Here is a 16,250-nt window from a genome sequence, read left to right on the forward strand (position 1 = left end):
ATTAATCAACATTTTAGAAAGTGTTAATTTATGATACATATGTATTTCAATTTTACATTTAAAGTGATTTCAAGTGGTTGATCTTTTCCAGCGTAATTATGATATCATTTGATAAAATGTGTCCAGTTACAGTCGGGTCATTCCATTTACAGAATGTGTAAGAAAAGATAACTGAAAGGTTTCCTAAATGAAATGAAGTATTGTTTTAACAATTCGTGAATGACATAATGAACTATTGGTGTAATGAAGTATTCAAGTAATGAATTGTGGGTTTGATGTCATTATCGGGGATATGAACGAAATTGGGCTGGTCAAAGTACGCGTGGATTCTATTAAACTCCACACACTTTGACCAGCCCAATTGCGTTCATACCCCGATAACGACATCAACTCCGCAATTCATTTCCAATTAAATGACAGTGAGGGTACAGTGTATGACAGTGAGGGCACAGTGTATGACAGTGATGGCACAGTGTATGACGGTGACAGCACAGTGTATGACAGTGATGGCACAGTGTATGACAGTGACGGCACAGTGTATGACGGTGACGGCACGGTGACGGCTCAGTGTAATATAGTGACGGCACGGTGACGGCACAGTTTGTGACAGTGATCGCACGGTGACGGCACAGTGTATGACGGTGATGGCACAGTGTGTGACAGTGACGACATATCGTCGTACGACGTCACATCGTGATAGCCGTCAGGTGGCATAAAGCATTTGGCTATTTGCCAATGGTTCGTACACCATTGGTTGGCTTTGGTATTCTTCCAGGATGGTCCACCACAGGATGGTTTACGATATCTGTGGACAGTCCATATTTCATCCCGAAAGTCATCACATATATGTGAGGGGCAAGGTCGGCAAGGTATCGTAAATGGTGTCTTGTGGTACTTGCAGTTTCGCGGTTGTGAGCACAGTCCATTTGTTGGACACTGCAATACATTTCCTGTCAGACAAAGGCTGCATGTTGTTCCAGCAGCAAGATGCCTGGCCCGGAGGACTGACGAGTGGATCTTTTGCTGAAAGCGATGCGATTCTCCTTCAACAAGGCCTCGTAGGCCGGCCTTGGTGATCTTGAGAGCGAGGGATCCTTTCTGCCAGTTCTGGTTATCCTTTTCCTTAAGGATGTCTTTGTACGAAGCCATTTTGTTCTAAACTCCGTGCTGACTCCACCCGGTCTGATGTTGCAGGAATCAGGGGAATTACCTGAAGGTTACACGAAACAGTACAAAATAGACTATGTTTCTTTCAAGCAATATTTATAAATGAAATATGTTCATATTATTCATATTGTTCTACTTAGTTCTGTTAACAAATTATTGTAATAATAATAATATAAAATCACGTTATCTTAAACGAAACACGTGACCCAAACATCAAGATGGAGCAGTACTCTCAAATGAAGATGGTGGAAAGGGCTAAGAACAAACTGGATTATTCCAACTACTTTATGGTTTAAGGCGTTCCAAAAGGCTAACCCCAACTTTTATTGATCAAGGTGTTTTGATTAGGGATGTTCATTATTATTGGATCAGCTGATATATTTCGAATAAGAGCAGAAGGGATACTTATCAATTCGCATCAGCGAAATATTTCTAGTATCTTTTTTCATTTATAGAATGAAACGTAAATGCATTTTAATACCCTCTTATAACCAGATTCACTGATTTGTTTTTAAATGTGGAAATACCCATTAATCTAATGTCGAATATAAATTGGCCATAATTAGCAGATTACAGATACCTTATTTGATCAATTATATTAAATAGGATGGCTGAGAACCATTGTTTAAAGTCTCAATGCAATACATCAAGTTGTTGCTGAGATAATAACTAATGTGTGCTTACAAGCAACACTTAAACTGAGCTTTCTACGCTAATTGCTGAATTATAAGAAGATCGGTGAGATATTGACTTAAATGTGCTTACATGCGAAACCTTAACCAAGGTGTGACGCAAACGAAGATGGTGTGGAGTATCGCTCTCATTTTCTTCCAGCCAGTCGAGCTAAAATTAAAAAACAAAATGGTAGTCAAAGACAAATAAATCATAATTATCCAATTGTATTAAATGCAAAAATCATGAAAATGAGGATACATTTTTTTATATGAAATATCGTTTCGCGAAACGCGATTTTCAAAATTCATTCATCCCTAATTTGGATGCAAGTGTAATATGTAACTGTTATTAAGTTGTGACGTTGCTTGCCTCTCATTCAGTGTTTGTTAGGGCTGAGCATTGTGCCTGACCTTGACCACTGGGTTTCTCCCTGTAGTTTTAACTGCATTACTCACAAATGTATATCGGAAAAAATACCAAGTTTTTTTTCAATTGGTTATATTGTTTACATCACTAAATTCATGTCAATCAGAATATGGATATTTTCGTTACGGTTTGAAGCATTTACAAACATTGTATTTTGAATTGTAATTGAAATAGGATGAACAGAATTGCCACATGAATGTGACAAAATCCCTCGAAATGCCATGGTAAACCGATGGCCTTTAGTATGTTACAAATTGTCAAAGCGACCATGACAAACACAAGCATGAAGATGCTAAGTCACTGCAACTCCTGTCTCTTAATATGTTTTGAACCAAATTTGTTATCAACTCCATGATATCGAAAATGCAGAAATATAGCAAAAACAAGACATGTCACAGAATGTGACGAGTGCCCTCGAATGTTTAACTGACCTATGAATAAGGCCAGACCATAAAAACGTTAAAGCTGCACTCTCACAGATTGAACGTTTTGACAACTTTTTTATTTTTTGTCTTGGAGCGAGCAATTTTTTGCGTAAATATCTGCAAACCAGTGATAAATTCTGATGACAAAAGATCAGATCGCAGATTTTCATATTTGCGCTCCAAAATTGATGTTTTATGCAGTTTTCTTAAACCGTTAGTGACGGTTTAAGCCATAAAACATTAATTTTTGGACGGAAATATGAAAATCTGCACTCTGATCTTTAGTCAGCTATCTTTTATCGTTGGTTTGCAGATATTTACGCAAAAGTTTGCTCTTTCCAAGACAAAAAAAAGTTGTAAAAACGGTAAATCTGTGAGAGTGCAGCTTTAAAGCCCAAACCACCTAATATACTGTTTTCCCTTATATACACCATTGCATTGTGAAGCAATACTAAGACTTAGTGTGACCTTGACCGTAGAGGCAGGAACACGGGTCTTGCACGCGACACGTCGTGTTTGTATGTCGAACACATATGGCAAGTAATTTTAAAAGCCGTTGACACAGAGAAAGTTACAGCATGAACACTACCAACTATACTCTATGCATTTTATGCAGCTTTCAAAAGAAAAACAAACATTTAGTGTGACCTTGACCTTAGAGGTAGGGACACAGGGCTTGCCAAGACACGTTATCAAATATGGCAAGTTATTTTAAAAACTTTCCATACAAGAAAGGGAAATTGAGCAGGACACGCAGGCAGACAGAGGGTGCAATTCTAATATGCTCACCTTCGCCGGCATAAAAAAGTATTTTGGTTTTAGTGGAGTGCGATGAGTTTACGATGTTATAGTCATTTAAAATATATATACATAAAATATATTGAAAGTTCAGGTGCAGTATATTGATTTATAGCTGTCGTAATTCTCCCGACTATACGCGACTTTGTCTTAGAAATAAATACAATAATGAGGTGATATACATGTGCATATCAAAAGCAATAATAAATGAAATTTAAATGTAAACAAGAAACGCCGCAATGCGACAAAACCAAGTTTTAAATGACTGACCGAAGAATTTCAGTCTTGTTGTGAGATTCAGTTACAGCTGGGAGGTTTTAACTTTAGTAACATTGACCTTCATCGTGGCCTTAGGGACGTATTTCCATGGAAGTCCTGCATGCTTTCTTCCTATTAACCAAGTTTGGTCACAATATGTCAACCCTAACTAAAGTTATCCAGTACCAACTGTTTTTCTATCTTAAGTAACATTGACCTTCATAAGTGAGTTTGAAGCCCCCTCATGCCGGCCACTCAAACAAGGGCGTACTTCATTCTTAAAAACAAGTTTCACTTTGGTAAAAGAATGACTGTCGAAAGCAATATGATTTATTTAGGAATACTATGGAGTTATATAACCTAATTGTGTGATGGCCCTTACCAACTTTGCGAAGTATTAAGTTAGTTCAATGAAGGGTATGGAAGTAATAAGTGAAAACCCCAACTTGCCTTTAAAGCTGCACTCTCACAGATTGAACGTTTTGACAACTTTTTCAATTTTTGCCTAGGAACATGCCAATTTATGCGAAAATGCATGTAAACCAGTCATATAAGACTGATGACAAAACATTAGATCGCAGATTTTTATAATTAAGTTAAAAAATGGATGTTTTATGCATTTTCTTTAAACCGTTAGTAAAGCTTTCAGCCATAAAACATAAATTTTCTAACGGAAATATGAAAACCTGCAATCTGATTTTTTGTCAGCAGACTTTTAAAACTAGTTTGTATATTTTTACGCAAAAGTTTGCTCATTCCAAGACAAAAAATAAAAAAGTTGTAGAAACGGTAAATCTGTGAGATTGCAGCTTTGAACTTAAACTGGACCCAATATGCCTTTTAACATTAACCTTAGTTCCTAAGTAAAGCAGGGGCCAAAATATGTATTAAGGATAAAATGGTATTATGTAACGTATTGTAAGATGTGCGACAATCATTGTGTGAAGTTTGAAGTCAAATACATGAAGGGTAAGGGAGTTAAAAGTAAAAAGCCGTATTTGCCATAAAACTTAAAATAACGTAACACGATGTGCCCTAAGACTTTAACCTACGTTCCTAAAGTATGTCAATCAGAGGCCATAATTTGTATTTAGGATAATACGGAGTTATATTACCTCATTGTGTTGGTCCAGAACAACTGTGTGAGGAATTAAGTGATTTGAATGAAGGGTATTGGGGTTATGAGTGAAAATGCAAAACTTGCCCTAAAACCTCAACTGGACCCCGACGCCTATGGCCATGATGGGCGAGTAATAGAGCCTCCTTTTTTTGAATACTAAAATAGTCAAGCTAACAATTGCTAGTGTCCAGTTTGTACACTATACATCTTGTTGATCTCTATCTATTTATTGAAAAATAAACAAAAAATTGGGGCCGAAATGTCTACAGGATGGGGCCGATTTGGTAGTTTAAACCACAAGTGGATTACGAGGGGGCGCACCTGGCGCGCGCCCTCTCTAAAATAGTTAAAGTTTACTTTTTATTTCAATACCGTAGAAAACAAGTAATAAAACACGATAAAACCGCACCATAAACTCAACCCCCCATGCAAATAGTTTACGCCATATACTTTCGGTTCTGAAGTAGGGGCGTATGACAAAAGGTTGTACCCCTAAATAACGCCCCCTCTAATGTCAAGTGTTGGCCCCGCCCCTGTAAACGGGCCGAAAATGATCTTGTTTCAACTTTGGCCTGATTTAATTGTTAATGGGGTTATATGTCTGGGATCCATAACATACTCCAAGCATTTAAATTTAAACTTTTAGTTTAATAATGATTGAGTCACACAATGATGTACATATAGACTTCCTTAAAGCTGCACTCTCACAGATTGAACGTTTTGACAACTTTTTTAATTTTTGTCTTGAAACAAGCCAGTTTTTGCGAAAATCCATGGGAGCGAGTTATATAAGACTGCTACAAAAATAGATTGCAGATTTTTTATGTTTAAGTTCAAAAATTGATGTTTTATGCATTTTTCTTAAACCATTAGTAAAGGTTTAAGGCATAAAACATTAATTTTCGAACAGAAATATGAAAACCTGCAATCTGATTTTTTTGTCAGCAGTCTTATAGCAGTGGTGTGCAGATATTTACGCAAAAAATTGCTCGTTCCAAGACAACAAATTAAAAAGTTATCAAAACGGTAAATCTGTGAGAGTGCAGCTTTTTGTAAGTTGTTGATACTTATATAGTCCTTTTAAAACAGCTTTAACATGTAGTGAACAAAAACAATCAAAAAGAAGTTAAAGTACAATTATTTTATTGCTTACAAAAATATATACTGAATGATAAATTAAATATTTTGTTATTCAAATTCAGCTTACACTAAGGAAAGCAGCTAGAGAATATGGGGTCTCTTATCATATGTGTTTCTTTATAGGCAGGAATTATTCAGGGGCAGTTCACATCGAAAAGATAAAGGGGCCGGAAATTGTCTTTTCATCTGCTGATAAAAAAGGCATGGCCGAATGTCTTAGTGAAATGACCCAGCGCGGAATGGATTTAAAGAAACTCGTTCATGGTTTATAAAATGCACTTTTTTAATTACGAAATAAAGAGTGGCAAATCATAAGGAGTGTTGTTTTGTTTAATTGTGCAATGTTTTATACTCAAAGTAGCTTGAATCTTGATTCAAATCGTTGTATCTTTTGCCATCATGCTTGTTCATTCAAGGTTATCATGATGTCTGTGTAATTTGTTCAGGTTAAAGTATCAGGTTTACCTTATACTATTTCTAACACTTAACCTGTTACTTCATATCATTGCATAAGTTGGTACCATAATATTATGCACCAGTCAATTGTCAATTGTAACCCTGCCCCCTCCCCTCCAAGCTCTGGGGCTACGGGAATAGCCGGGGAAACGGGCCGTGTTTTACCTTCAAGGTGGTCCTGCAGTGCTGGGTGAATGCGGTGGTTTTATCTTCGCGTCAGAATAGCGGGGAATGTGCCTTATCTAGGGTCCCTGGGTTGCCCTGGCATTTGGCGGGGATTTTACCAGCAGTTCGTGCCTGCAGAACGGGGATTTATCACGGGCATGGCTGAATCGAAAATCAAAGTCCCTCTTTTTCCCCGGACATGGGGGGGCCGTGGTTACAATTGACTGGTGCATTAACATGCAGAATATCTGGTCAACTGTTATGTGTTAATAAATATTTGTTTATATTTTACTTTTTTATAATGTCAGTGATTTTATTCTTGAATACTTAGTGATTTTCTGTGATTTTATGACTCAGGATACTTTATCATTGTCGAATTATTTTTAAATGAAAATAAATGATCTCATTCAGAAAGAGTTCATTCCATGCATAGTAAATTATGAACAGTTAACAGATTTACTAGCACATGCATACACAGTTATTATTTATATACGTTCAAATAATTTTGATCAGTGATAAAAGGTCCAAAAGCTCTCAAAATGAACTGCACCTGATTGTTTTCAGCAGATAATTTGTTGAAATAATTCAACAAATCGGATATCTTTATATACATATATGCGATCTCTACGGATTTGACGTGAAACGGATCACCAAAGAAGCATCATATCATGATATCACCTGTATATTGCATAAAAGAGGGACTAAATATGGTTAAATGAAAAAGATGAACAATCGGATTGTCAATTTTGACAGCTAAAATCTCGCTTGAGACAACCCCCAATATCGGAATGTCACGTGATCCGTTATTGGTAATGCCTCATTTACTCGCACATGTAAACAACGGACAGTTAATATGTTTTTACACTGAAATTGAATTATTTTATGTCAATCAAAAGAGAAAATATTTTTCTTTTTTACTGTAAACACTTTAATCCCAGAATGCTGAACGTTTGTGCAATGCGCTCGCTGCATTGTTTCCATACTGATCCGCTAAGGGTAACAAGACTGTATATTGTGTCATGGAAATCGAAAGTTGAATTTGAATAACAAAACATTTGAGATATCATTGACTTTCATTTTTCACAAAACGCTGCACTATGCTTATTATAATAAGGAAACATAATTATGCTTACTCAGGTTCATAAGTTAAGAGTGTAGATTCCAAGTAGTGTTCGCCAATTTATTTACTATCACTGGATATATTAATGAAAACGAAAGTAGAATTTAGTTTTCATTTACCAGTATAATCTGTCGCCTTTGAACATCCACCTATAGATATAATAATGTTATTAAATCTAACAATGTATTTCATTACTTTGCTTTAGCTTAATGCAAACTGTAGCTGAGAAGAAAACGATTAAATTACCAGGGCCCCGTTTTACTAACAGTTCGTAAGTTGTGCGTAAGTTTTTACGTACATTTTCAACTTACGTAAATAATACGAATTGCGTACGTGCGTTTTACTAAAATTTCGTAAGTGTAAATATTTGCGTAGGAATAAATAATGCGTAACTCTCCGATTGGAGGTAGAAATCTCTCTTGGCGCGCACCTGTCAAAAAGATAAACAATGGCGACGCCGCAAAAGTTTAAAAGGAAAGAGAATTGGTCCAGAGCAGAGCATGGCATGTACAGAAGTTGTCAGTTCCTTGCAGAGGTGAAGGCACCTAGTACTGGTTCTGCCCAGGATAGGTGTGCGGTGGTTGAACTGTCACTCTGAGACCCTTCAATGTGCTCACGCCGGGACCCGGAGTATAAACTACTAACACCACCACCACCAGAGCAGAGCATGAAATGCTGAGGTATTCATTCCTTGATGAAAGCCATGCCATTGAAAGCAAGTCCAACCATTACTCATGTCTATGAAGAAAAATCGTGGAAGAGGAATGAAAAGAGGTGGGGTATTTTTTTTAAATATTGTTTTGGAACTTTGACTTAGTATGACGGATGACGACAATCAGCTACTATGTTACAGTTTTATACTGATTTTTTATATAAGTATAGTTGTTTTATTCAAATATTGTAACGATTTGTTTCACAAAGGTATCCATATATGTTAATTTGTAAGTTACACATGTATTTGTATAGCTAAAGAACTTCAGCGAACACGTTATATATTACATTTTTAGACGTGTGTTGTAAACATCAAACAAATAAATATCAACATTAAAGTTATGGAAGCCAGAACTAGTATTTTAAGTGTCAGCCGTCGGGCACACACTCTTTCTTTCACAATTTATTGTTAGTATGTTTTGATCATAGCACCCGCCCGTCCCTGATATCCTCTAAGAAGCTTTAGTAATAAAATTTAAAGAAAAAAATATTTGACTTTCAGACTGAATGCCCAGGGTGTCTGCATTAGAACTCTTGATGATTTTAATAAGAAATTAACCAACATCAAGATGGACGTGAAGAGGAGGTGTCAGATGGCAGCGCTGACAGGTGGTGTGACTCCGTATCTGTTCTGATACATAGAAGGGCCACTTCTGGCCTATATATCTACGGGGTGACTCCTCCAAAGTTCAATGAGCAGGAGGAGAAGGTAAATTATTACTTATTTGCAACTTATCTTTCATCTTTAATTATTTCAGGAATCTTACAATTATAGTTAAAATCACGTTAAAATTATTGTTTTGTTAATACATATTTAAAGCTGCGCTCTCACAGATTGAGCGTTTTGACAACTTTTCTATTTTATTGTCTTGAAACGAGCCAATTTTTGCGAAAATCCTTATAAACCAGTTATATAAGACAGCTGACAAAATATTAGATCTCAGATTTTAATAAATAAGTTCCAAAATTGATGTTTTATGCATTTTTCATTAACTGTTACTAACGGTCTAAGCCATAAAATATTAATTTTCAGAAAAATGAAAATCTACGATCTATGCAAAACATTGCCCTTTCCAAGACAAAAAATAAAAAAAAAGTTGCAAAAATGGTAAATCTGTGAGAGTGCAGCTTTAAAATTCCATTACAAGATGCTTTTTTGGAAATTTGGTAAAATTGTTTTACAGATGATTCAGCTGATTGGTGATTAAGCCATAGTTTTTTTTCTGGGGTTGACACTTTTACTTAAAATAGTAAGATTTCTTACCTGCCTCAAATGAATATCATGGATGTATCGGTCAATATTTTTTTAATAAAGGTGTTATTAAATTTGAATAAAAATGAGCATATAATGATGTTATTCTAAAAGAATTGGTGATTCTCAGGTCATTTATATGTATCTTTTTTATTTTAAATAACACTAATGTATTTATATTTGAATATATTTTACTGCAGAAACAAGTCCATCATCTTTGGTGCTGCACCATACTGCCAAAACAGCTACATGTTCATCGTTTGCAGTTATGTCAATTTACCTCCAACATAGTGTTTCCTGCAATGTCCCAGGGGGCTGCCATGATTCCAAAAAGGTAGAACACAAAATATGACTAAGTAAACATACAAACTTGAGACAGACTGTGTTATGGCAGTGTCTTCATGCCAAAAGAGTCATGCAATGGATACAAAAGGTTAAACAGTTACTATCAAAACCCCAAAACTGTGAAAAATATATATTAAAATGAAACTTTAAGCCACACCAAAGTGGTCACTGGAGCAAGTACTCAGATTTTTGTACATGCTATTAAGATATTTATGCATAAAATTATAGGTCAGACAGTACCTTTCTGTCTAAATATTTTTACATTTGAAATTCTTTTTTTAAAGACTAAGTAAGACTTTGAAAAAAGTACTTATATAAATGTGTGTATTTTTATATTTCAGTACAACACCAACTGCAGCAAAAGTGACAAGAGTTTCCAAGATTCCATCTACAAGCAACTTGAAAAGACTTCTTAAATGCCAGAGTGAGCTCTATGAGCAAATATTACATCAACAAAAACTGACAATTGACTGTCTCCTTTATTACAATTTATTTCATGAATGATAACTTAAATAAAATGTGACTCAGCAACTGTTTTAAATCAACAAACATTCTAACATAAACCTTTGAAGTCTTATAGTAGAATCATATACCTGGAAGTCTTTGATTATTTTATCTACTTAAAAAACTCACAATCCACTTAAATATTGCTGACACTTGAAGCTTTGCATAATTTATTCACTATTGCATTTAATAAATCTTTATTTACCTGTCAACCTGTTCATATTCAAGTAATCTAATATTAAAATACATATGGAAAAGCACTTTCATTTAAAGTGACATCTATCAAACATTGTAATCACGAAAAAGGGGCTCATAATCATACATTTTATGATATGGTATTTTTTTACCAATAGCTGAATGTGTAAATTGGTTATTGTTTAGAGAGATAATATGTCAATTTATTTGTTTTGTAAATGTGTTTTTAAATTGTTATTTATACTGTCAACACTATTTTAACATATTTATGATTGTCAGCCTTCATGTACTGTTTTGTTCATTGTTATAATCATCTTCTCCATAAGTACTGTCAGTGATTATCAAAATGATACAGCATCAAATTCATGTATAATCATTTTTAAAGGGACTCATTCATGTTTTATATGGTTAGACATTGATTTTTTTTTATTTCCTATGAAATGTGAACAAAATGCTTGTAGCAATGATAAAACACTACAAAAGTTTAAATAAGCTCAGAAAATATGGCATAAAATGCTTTATTTTGCCAAAGTCAGGCTAAGTCATTTTAGGCTTAGATTTACTATTAAAATGTTGTTCATATGATTATAGCAGTTGCTTTTTGGTCTTTCTTCATAAAAGTTGGTAAAATAATTCAATTTCAACAATTTGAAAATAAATAATCTATTAACAGTCCCTTTCTGATAATGATTGCTACTATTGTGTTGTTGTTTTTCAAGTTAAACTTGATGTAAAATGTCAATTTTAAATTCACACAAATAAAGTGTTCACTTATTTCACAGATATATATGTTTTACCTTTGTCTTTTCACTTTGTTGAAATAATAATAATGATACATCTATGGAATTCAAATATTAGCACAAACACTTCATGTTATTGAGATGCACACTTTCTATTTTGTATTGAATAATTAATAAAATCCCTAGAATGACATTTTATTCCTCTTGATTGCTTTTACTTCAATATAAAAAAGAACCTCAAATGTCTATTCATGACAATTTAAACTGTTGAAATTGTTCAAAATAACTATAAAAGAAAAAATAACAGTTTTCAATAACCAAAAGTTCATTAAAAATGGAATGGTAAGCATTTTGACACTTGTGAAGACAAAAATAACAATAAATGTTTAAATAACAATAAATGTTTTGGATGACTAACTAACACATCCAGGGTATTTATATTGAAATCTGGCAATGAGGGCTGCTCTTGCCCTCTGGTCATTGGGGTCAACTAGCCACAAGTGTGGTGGTGCATTTCCTGGTGCAACTTGAATCTGTCCATCAAACTGCACCCCTCCATCAATGCACAATAATGTTGTGCAGCAAACTTCTCTGGGGTGATCTGCAAAAATCCTCCTGTTTTATGAAGGCATCTGATTAAAAATAAATGATTTTGTTTAAATATAGAAAAAATGTTCATTGGAAAATAACATATAACAGATGAAATGCCTTATGGCTTTCTATAATATGCTTCCAGGTGAGAAGACTTTTATCAAAGAAATATATTTTTATAGGAAATTTTACTATTTGGATGTTTATAACACAATTCCACTACATTACATAAGAATTAAAACTATTGGTACAAAATTTCAAGTGAGCATTATGATTAAGTTACATTGAACAGGAATGGTTTATAAAAAAACCTGTTGAACATAGAAATAGCCTGCTTGACTATTCCACAAGTTTTAATGTAATTCATTGAAAGACTGTATGTCAACTTTTAACTGAAAAAGGTGATTTAATTCATTTCATGAATAAGAATGTTCCTAATTGTCTAAATTGGCTTTGCTTTTATAGGTATGAAATCTGTTTAGTAAGCCTGTCATAAAGTTGAATACATTACTGAAAAAAGACAATGGAGTGTGCACATTAACATTGTCATTGTTGCTCACAAAACAGTATCCACAACTTCAAAGTGGAACCCATCCAGGCTATTTATATTAACTTAAATTATTATTTTCTATGAAATATTTATGATTAACAATTACACTGCCCATGCTTAGAGCCTATTTTTTCTTGATGAGAAAGAACATAATTAGTAGGAAAATGTATATGATTTTTCAAGATCCAATATCACATATTGGATTTAATTATATATATTTCAAATGTATGTTAAAAAAAAATTTGATACATCTTTAAAATTTCATTTTCATGCAACACCAAATAAATTATTGAAATCATTAAATGATCAGCATGAAGTTTTACTCACTTGCCAAACAGATAGTATCATACACATACAGAGCTTCTGGAGACGCCATAAACAAGTCAACCCTCACTTTAGAATTCCCCTTTCGCCAACAACTGCGGTGTTATGAGGAGCTTCCGGTACAACAAAGAACAAAACAATTTAATATAATATAACACTTCTTTTTGAAACATACATATATAAAATGAAGGTAATATGTGGGTACCGGTAACATGTATATATAAAAATTTTGAACTAGACATACAGTATTGTTTGTTTCAGTTAGACATTCAATAAGCTCCATCGAGTCAGCACCAAAAGAAATGTTTCACGAGTGGCTTGCTACAAGTGTAATATTTACTTTTTTGTTGTCACAAGATGATTTATATTGCAATCTTACACTGAAAAAACAACAAGTTTTATGCTTATCGATAGCTTACCCGATAACCACATTAAATTTTAGCCAAATGACATCATACTGCAAACTAAACTAAATGACATCGTTGCGTTTCCTTCCTGGCATTAAATGTTTGTATTAATGTATCATTGTATGCATTTTTAAAATAAAACGGTAGATTTTGAAATGAAAGGAGAATATGTGGTTGATTACAGAAGAGTTTGGAAGTAATCAAGGCAACAACGATTGTGTTGCAACAAAGTTTTTGGAAGAAAAGCGCAACAATAAGCGAAAACCCTACCTGAGTGACTCTATTTGTATCAATTACCGGTAAAATGATGTTTACCTAGATGTGCCATTGCGGCAAGAGCCAAGACTACAATATTTCCAGTACACAGCACATTTCAGTTTGTAGATTATAAGTTGCAAATAAATGAATGTCATGCAATATCACATATTGGGATTAAATGACACCCAAAAGAAATAAAGCACAAACACTATTACAAACAACTTTTTTTAAATCTCAGACACTCGTTTCCTTCATCCGGATAGAGAGAATATTCGGATAAAAATTTAAATTTCACATTACAGTACGTTGATAAAAACAATCCACAGTCTTTCAAAACACGTTTAAACCATGATTTAATATCTACGATGTGCTCCTCCGATGCCTTTGTTTTCAAATCAGTTGGAAAAGCAAGTTATGTGAAAGTTTGTAAAACAACAGTTTCATGCGTTGACACATCCAAGGTGAAGGTCAGATCTGAGAAAGGGAGGCTATCATGAAAGAACTTAATTCATGCTATAGAAACGAGCTATAGAAATGAGCTATTGAAACGCTTACTGTACCATCAGATTTTATCTCATCAAATATAAACATTTTTTACCTTTGTCATCACTGGAGTGGCATGAATTCGCATGGTTTTTGGTTTAATGTCGTCTTCAATGAGGTCGTGCAAATCAATTATTGGCTGCCTGGATAATCTGTGCTTTAGTTTTACCTCACTATCGTTCAAATTATTAACAAATCTACTCTATCGCGAAAATTACGGGGTTGACGACGTCGGGGATCTCATCCGTCGGCCATATTTACGCTTTTCATAACAAACTTACGGATGCTTTTTTTTAACGTAGTTTTACGCAAAAACTTACGTGCATACGTACGTACGAACTATTTAGTAAAACGCAGTTACGCTAAAAAATTGTGCGTACGCAAAAACTTACGGAAATATTGGAGTTACGCTTACGTAAGTCCGTTAGTAAAACGGGGCCCAGGGAGTAGGGACCGGAAGTGAGGCGCCGTTTCACGAGTATTCCACCAGCAACTTGATTCCGTTCACACAATGACCCGCCAACTGTGATCAAAAGATTTTTATGATTTACAAACGCAATTGTAATATAATTTACTTGTTTAAGTATTATTATATTGCTGCTATTCGTTGTTATTAATATATTTTTTTATTAATAGTTGTGAAGATAGCTCTGGTTCACTATCTAAGTATTAGTTGTTAAACAAAATATGTTATCTCATTAAGTACTCCAAAAGTCAAATGTCAACAATAATTGCATGATTTGTCCCAGTTTTGTTTCACGTTCATATGCACCAAAGCAGGCAAATGTCAGCAACTAGTCGAAATTTTGTTTCAAAGTTCATAGTTTCTATAATTACCATTACTTTACCATCATTGATTAGTTTTGCACTTTATATAGTAATATAGGAGTGAATTTGATTTACATTACTATCATTGATAGGAAGCACAAATGCAATTGTTAAGAAGCTAGCTTAAGTCTTGGCACTTCCTGTTGTACGGGCTATGACGATTTTTGCAAGAATTTATTCGAGCCTACCAGAAACTGAATGTGTCATATTTAAGTTGTCATCACGTGGTTTAAGTTGGCATCACGTGCTTTATGTTGAAATCACCTGCTTTAAGTTGGCATCACGTGGTTTAAGTTGGCATCACGTGGTTTAAGCTAGCTTCACGTGTTAAAGTTGGCACCATGTGTTTAAAGTTGGCATCACGTGCTTGAATAGTAAAATAAGTTAATTGTATTGTTTAAATATTTAATACGTATGACTAAGTTCAAATTGATTTCCAGTAGGGATGCAAACGAATATTCGATCGAACGTTTGGTATTCGAATGTCAAAATCGGTATTCGAATATTCGATGTTTTCGTTGAATAAATAAATTAATAAACTTTTTGCCTACAACTGTGTTCTTCGTCTGTCTTGTTTTAACAACGATTGGCCCCTAATGCCAGAGGTTTGAACTTGATGACACTATACACGTGTCATATCGGATACATCGTCGGGAACTATAAACAGTCCCCATTATTTTGCATTTACTGGCTGTTAGACAAGTGACATTTAACAGATTCCAATTATTTTTGGTACATTTAAATGACCATGCCAATTAAGGGTTTAAGAAATCGGGCTTTATACCAATCTGTTGTCTTCACTGCTAATCAAGCTTGGCGATAATGGTCAAATCGCCTTGATAATAAAAAGGACATATGCTAGTTATGTGCTTTAAACTGTTTTCCATGTTTCGATATAACGCTCTTTCCTAGAAAAGTAACTGAGTGTATGGTTTAGCGTTTAAGGATAATATGTCTTGTATTGTTGTACAATACATCAGTCAGAATCGACGTTTGGCCATGGTGAAGTTTCTATGTATAAATATATTTCGATAACATCAATTCCAGAACGAGGCTGCATGTTCCACGTTTTCGCATATCGTCATTTAACTGAGAAAATACGAAATTCCCCAATCTTATTTTGCATTGTTTACAAATATGAACGCAGAGAAATTGATGCAATTCGATTTTTTGTCTAAATTATATCGCTTTTTCTTGGGATATATTCTGAAAATAGGGAAATTCAGAGGCTAATTTGTAGAACAATAAGTGT

General features: G+C 34.3%; 2 long non-coding RNA genes across 2 annotated transcripts; one reads left to right on the top strand and one right to left on the bottom strand.

Annotated features, from left to right (window-relative positions):
* Positions 1-3: 3 nt before the first annotated feature.
* On the bottom strand, positions 4-7,899 carry LOC128234274 (uncharacterized). Its single transcript, XR_008260919.1, has 3 exons — positions 7,764-7,899; positions 1,933-2,010; positions 4-1,210 (listed from the first exon to the last, which is right to left on the bottom strand). It is a non-coding gene; the product is annotated as an uncharacterized LOC128234274 (long non-coding RNA).
* LOC128234273 (uncharacterized) lies at positions 7,446-11,643 on the top strand. Its single transcript, XR_008260918.1, has 4 exons — positions 7,446-8,524; positions 8,964-9,170; positions 9,914-10,047; positions 10,400-11,643. It is a non-coding gene; the product is annotated as an uncharacterized LOC128234273 (long non-coding RNA).
* The last annotated feature ends 4,607 nt before the right edge of the window (positions 11,644-16,250 follow it).

The sequence above is a fragment of the Mya arenaria genome, chromosome 5 (assembly GCF_026914265.1).
Source record: "Mya arenaria isolate MELC-2E11 chromosome 5, ASM2691426v1".
Classification (NCBI taxonomy): domain Eukaryota; kingdom Metazoa; phylum Mollusca; class Bivalvia; order Myida; family Myidae; genus Mya; species Mya arenaria.